The 6000-nt window shown below is 40.5% G+C and overlaps 1 protein-coding gene across 2 annotated transcripts in view; it reads left to right on the top strand.

Moving 5' to 3' along the window:
* Positions 1-4221: 4221 nt before the first annotated feature.
* Positions 4222-6000, top strand: part of frmpd1a (FERM and PDZ domain containing 1a) — a 45582-nt gene continuing 43803 nt past the window's right edge. The window contains exon 1 of one of the 2 annotated variants that reach the window (XM_084339993.1): positions 4222-4492. The gene's annotated coding sequence lies outside the window, so the exon portion shown is untranslated. Of the gene's footprint in view, positions 4498-6000 lie in introns of both variants that reach the window. The other variant, XM_084339994.1, reaches the window with a different exon arrangement.

The raw sequence follows: 6000 nt of genomic DNA, 5'->3' as shown, positions 1-6000 counted from the left end.
ACAGTCTCCAACACAGAACATAAAATAGTGTTCATGTTGCTTCTATGGTAACACAAATAACTCCAAGCCAATCATTTGAAGTTCATCCATACAGCACTAATGATGCTAATAAGGCTAATGACAAAGAGGATCCTCTGTTCTCCTTTCATGTCAGCCAAGGAACAAGAACAACATCTCCCTTCCTTAGGACAGTATTGAATGGATTTTGGCTTCAGAGCGTGGCTGGATTCACTTTGAAAATCTAGGGGGGTTTTTTATCATGAGAGAGAAGGCGACTGGAGCAAGTGAGAGAAAGCGGGAAAAGGATTGTTTGGAGTCAGAAACACATTTCAAAGGCTTCCCCAAAAACAGCCTGCGAAATCTGAGATGAAACCGGCTAATAAAGCGCCACACGGCAATAAATAATGCAACAAGAGGAAACAACATGAAAGATCTTTTCATCTCCATATAGAGAGGGAAGGGGAAAGGAAGCGATGAGAATGTGTATATGCTCAGTTCTGTTGTCAATACAATAGTTTGTTGGACTTTGCTTTGAAACTTTGGTACATTCGGTCAAAAGGAGAAATGTATTTCTTGTTTACAGTCTTGACAGTGTGCTCAATTAACGCCGCTGAAATTGAGGAAGGAAAACAACATGTTCACTTAAAGCTTGGGACGTAAAGAACATGATGACTTTTGACACTTTGTCCTTGTCTTTTTTTTCAAGTACTGTGTTCATCCACAGCTTTTCTTGTTTTCTACGTTCCTCTTTATGTCTTGTAAGATTAACTTTGAATTTATTTGGTTTTGTTTCCCTTTTTTTCCATCAATCCATGTGTATAAAACACAACCTTTTCCCTCATTATAGCACTAGAATATGCTTCTACTCTCACTGCAGCCCGTCTTGCTCCTCAAGCAGAACCAATTCTTATGACTCAGTACAATCAACAGGGCAAAAAATCCCCTCACACCCGCCCAAAATAGTTCTGTCCACCAGCTGACGGCCAAGGACAGAGATCAAACCGACCACAGAGCAGGGGGGTCGGAGCAAGAGCAACAAAAGGGTTTCCTCTCCTAATCTCTGTTAAATTAGAGTAGACGAGTGTGGCGGTGTGGACTTCCTGGAGAGGATAAAGGGGCTCGGGTAGTGACTGGAAGTGGACTGTGTGGTTATGATATTATTAATAAAGGCAGCATGGAGGGTGGACAAGTGCTAAAGCTCAATGTGTGTGTGTGTGTGTGTGTGTGTGTGTGTGTGTGTGTGTGTGAGTGTATGAAAGTGTGTGTGTGTGTGTGTGTGTGTGTGTGTGTGTGTGTGTCTGATAGAGAGAGAGAGAGAGAGAGAGAGAGAGGAAGCAGCAGTACAGTTGTGTAACATTGACATCTTGTGGCCAGATGTGTAAACTGCACTATTAACTTCAATCTGGACCATGACAAGCAGCTGAATCCTGTTACATTTCCATTACTTTTGTTTCTAGTTACTTTGCAGATTGCATCAGAGCCAAAACAGGGCATTTTTATTTATTTTTTCTTTATCAGGAAGCAGGAATTTTAAAAAAATATATCAGAATGTCAAATGCGTTATCAGCCAGGTGGGTATTCACAAGACCTATCATGATATATACATACATGTAACTATTTAATTGACTTTTGCTTCTTACTTTTGATACATAAGTGCATTTGTTGGCAAAACACTTTTGATATTTTAGGATATTTAATGTCAGATATTTTAAAGTTCACCCAAAAATGAATATTCAGTCAATATCTGCTCACTCCCCATGCTGATGGAAAGTCATGTGAAATTTCCACAGAACATTTCTGGAGTTTTACAGCAAAACATTGTTGCAACATTCTCCTAAACAATAGAAGCAGATGGGGACTTGATTTAAAACATTAAAAGAACAACCGAAATAAAAAACATAAAATGGCTCTGTACAGCATGTTGGTGTAACCCAAGTAAAGTAAATTAAAGTCATCTGTGAAAGCCCAGAGATCCCTAATTGATTTGAAAAGATGTTTTTTACACCCTTGATGCGTGGGTGAGATTGTTTGTTACATTTAAAACAAGTCCCCATCAGCTTCAGTTGTTTAGGAGATCGCTGCAGTGCTATTCTGCTGTCAAGCTCCTCAACTGACTTTCTGTCAGCAAGGGGGTGAGTAGATAATGGCTGAATTTTAATTTAACTTATCTTTTAAGACTATTCATATGGGTGACTTTCACTGTTACCAAAGTTATATTTAAAATGATGTCTTTACTTTTACTCAACTTTTAGTTTTACAACACTGTGAACACCACAATCAATGCAATTCACCTCAAAACCACGTGAATACATAACCTTCTCACTAATTGTAATTTTATCACTGTGTAGTCTCTTTTGTACAAATTCAAATGACTATTTACACTCTTAACACAATAATTTACCATCACTCATCTAATTATCACTTAAACAGACAGGAGTGATATGGATAAAATCCTCTATCATGATAAATATACTGTTTTATGTAGATATATCAATATATAATGTGATGTAAATTATATAAATCTTAAAGTGGATTCCTTGAGGTGGTTCAGGGGAGTCCGCAGCAAAAATGGAAATAACTTATTGTCACTATAATTCTATCCCTCGGCAAAACAATGATAGAATGTATGAATATCTTGTAATAAAACATCTAGAGGGCAAAATTCTTATAACAAATTCTTATCTAACAAAAAAATATCTTATCTAACAGGTTTCCTTGATCTAATTTGTGTCAGTTTAGAGGTCCTTGACGTGTAAAGGTTTGAGAACCACTGATATAAATAACCAGATAGTAATGGTGTCTGGCTAAACCAGTCATGGTACTTCACAGTGATAAAGCACTCAAGCCTAATGATTTTCAATTTTGCCCACACGACCAACCCAAACCTGTACTGTAGGGCTGTGTCTGAAATCACTCACTCCTATATAGTGGACTATATAGTGAGTTTGCCATTTTGTAGTGCTGTTTGAATGTATAGTGAGATTCATTATAGTCTATAATATAGGGTATACTATATTGGACCAACATAACCAAGCATTATTCACATTTACATTTAGGGCATTTAGCAGACGCTTTTTGTCCAAAGCGACATACAGTAATTCCTACAAACATTATATATCATCATGCACTGCACTGGAGGGGAAAAAATGACTTGATGATAGTCCTACCTCAGTAATGAGTGGGGATTGTTGAATGAGTGGGTGATTTTGGACACTCATCAAAATGTAATGGCCATAAGTCTGAACAAACCATCCAAACCATTAAAAATCTGGAGACAAGAGCATGCTTAAAGGGAGCTTGGTGTTTTGTTTCTATGTATACTATGTGCACTGCCGCTATCCTGTATAAGGTCATCCATGCAACTCTGAGCACTCAGTGCATTCTGTGCATAAAGGTCTTTGCATATTTAAGGTCCCAGAGCTTTGAGTGCAACGGACAGTGTTGGACATGTGTATGTTGGCGTACACAGGATACTATAGATGACAGCTTCCTTTACTATTTACTACTAGTTCCTAACTGGATTACTAGTTTTACTTACCAGCCCTGTGTTTTCTGTGTGTCACTTAGTTTGTGGATTGAATTCATTTGAATTTCAAAATAATAACAAAAATAACAGCGCCCCTCTCTGGTAATTACTTGAACAAAATACATTTGAGCACAGTGTGGTAGATAGTTGTGAGTGGCAGTGAAACATTGATGCCAGTAGGGGGCGACAGAGGCCAATTAACGGTCTATCTATCTATCTATCTATCTATCTACTAAATGTTTGTAAGCTGACCATGTATGGTATTTCAGTTCCTTTCAAAATAATACACTACGGTAAAATATGAAGTTTGCTGAGATATCTGAGAGACTCCCTCATAAGAAATGGACTGTATGTCAGCTCTGTATCTGCACAGTAGCACAGGTGCAGGCTCTTCCGGTCTTCTCGTTCACGCACGCACGCACGAATCTGCACGTCGAGTGGGGTGCGAGAGATGCAGGTGTGTAAACATCAATGAGCCCGCGGTGTTTCTCTGTCTCCGCTCGCCTGGCCCGTCATCACTACTGAAACTTTATGCGCGCGCGCGTGTGTGTGTGTGTGTGTGTGAGTGAGTGAGAGAGAGAGAGAGAGAGAGAGAGAGAGTTGAGTGAGAGAGGGGGAGAGGGAGAGAGAGAGAGAGAGAGAGAGAGATTACCGTCGATAAGCCGCGTGCGCCTCACCCGTCCGCATCTCGCGCGCTCACCTGCTCTGCTGGGACTCTATCAGACGCAGCTTTCTCTGAAGGGACCTCGAGCCGTGCTCCTCGCGCCGTCCACCCGCCAGGTGACATGGATTAACTGACTTCGCTGTCTTGAGGAAGGTGCGGCTCCTTCTTTTTTCTTCTTCTTTTATTTTTTATTTTTCTTGCGCCGCTTTTCTAAGTTGCTCCACATCCAGGACGGTCAGGACGGCTCGCCCTGCGCTCGGGAGGGGGATTAGAGAAGGAGACAGGCGGTGACAAGCTCCTCGGTAAGGTCTTTACTGCTCGTTATTATACAGACAGCTAACAAGCGGACATATGCAGCCGACCAGACTGGATAACTAAAGTGCCAAAAATAGATTTTCAGTCAACACAAATTGTATTTGTTTCCCTTGAGTGCGTCGCTGCAAGCTAGCAAAGCAAACGACGGTGCTTTAATTAGCTCACATGTGTTATATGTTGTTAAAATGAAACAAGAGAAAGCCCCCACAATGCTCAAAAGTCTGAATTATTTCACTAGCTGACTGTTATACAGTTCACAGTTCAACAAATAGTTAAAATGATATGAAGCTGGACATGTAGAGCTTCCCAATAAAAGTCTTCTCAACGTGTATCAATAAAGCCTATCTCTACTTGTGATGGCTAACCTACAGGTGAAAGTTACCACCCGTTCACGACTGTACCTGTTTAAATCCTCCTCGGTCATATGATGAAGGAGGGATGCACATGAAGGGGAGGAGGCAGGTTAATAAGAGGGATTTTTAAGCTTAGTAGCCCTCTGAGAGGTGGATTGTGTGGACAGGACTGGGCGGCAGAGCTCTGGATGTTTCACTTCAGCCAGATTAGACACAAACAGACTGAGGCATTCCCTCAGTCTGTGACTCAGTCATTTTCTATATTCAACTACTGCTAAAGAATTAATGAACAGACCAACAGTACGTAGTCTGTGTGAAATCAAAATGTGTTTTTCTAATGCATCACTGCAACCAGAGACCTGAACAAGCACACACACACACACACACACACACACACACACACACACTCTCAAACACACACTACTACATGCAACTAACAGTCAGATCCAGATAATTTGCTGTATCATGCTTCAGCCTCCTAAAACACAGCACACACTGTGTGGATGCTATTGTAACATGCTAATAAGTGTCACAATCTGATGCTGTGTATGATGCTCAGCTCTACGTGCATGTGAACTGCATGTGCCCATGTCTGTGGGTGTGTACAGTGTATGCATGTATCTGCGTTTCATGAAAAGACATGAATACAAAGTGAGCGCTGACACTGAAACAGAAGAAGAATATGAGGCCAGCTGCGTTCTGTAGGCCCTCCTAGGCTTTACTAATTTATGATGTTATTTTTAGGCTCGGCTACATTTTTGATGCTTCGTATTTGTCAAGTTTAATACTGAGAGAAAACTCGGGGTGTGTCTGTCAACCTCTTTGTACGTCAGTGCGTGCACACAAACATACAGTACACACACACACACACATGCGCCTGCACACTTTCAGACTTGCAAATGATGTGTGGAGATACTTTGAAGGCCCTGCAGTACTAGATTGTTAATAATCATAATAAAGGTAATTTGGTAGCACTTTTAACTTTTACCACTTTTTCCTCAGCTCCCTCTTCATGTAAGAGCCTTAAAGCTTTACACTCAAGGTAAAATAAGAGTCAAATGTTGTTATTTCTCCAAAGCAAGGAAATTACATATTGAACTTTTGACCCCAAAACTCAATGTCACTCTTCAAATTGAGCTATA

The sequence above is a fragment of the Pagrus pagrus genome (genome assembly GCF_965226575.1).
Source record: "Pagrus pagrus genome assembly, chromosome: 2".
Taxonomy (NCBI): domain Eukaryota; kingdom Metazoa; phylum Chordata; class Actinopteri; order Spariformes; family Sparidae; genus Pagrus; species Pagrus pagrus.
The sequence above is the reverse complement of the archived record's forward strand: the minus strand, read 5'-3'. Positions and strand labels throughout refer to the sequence as shown.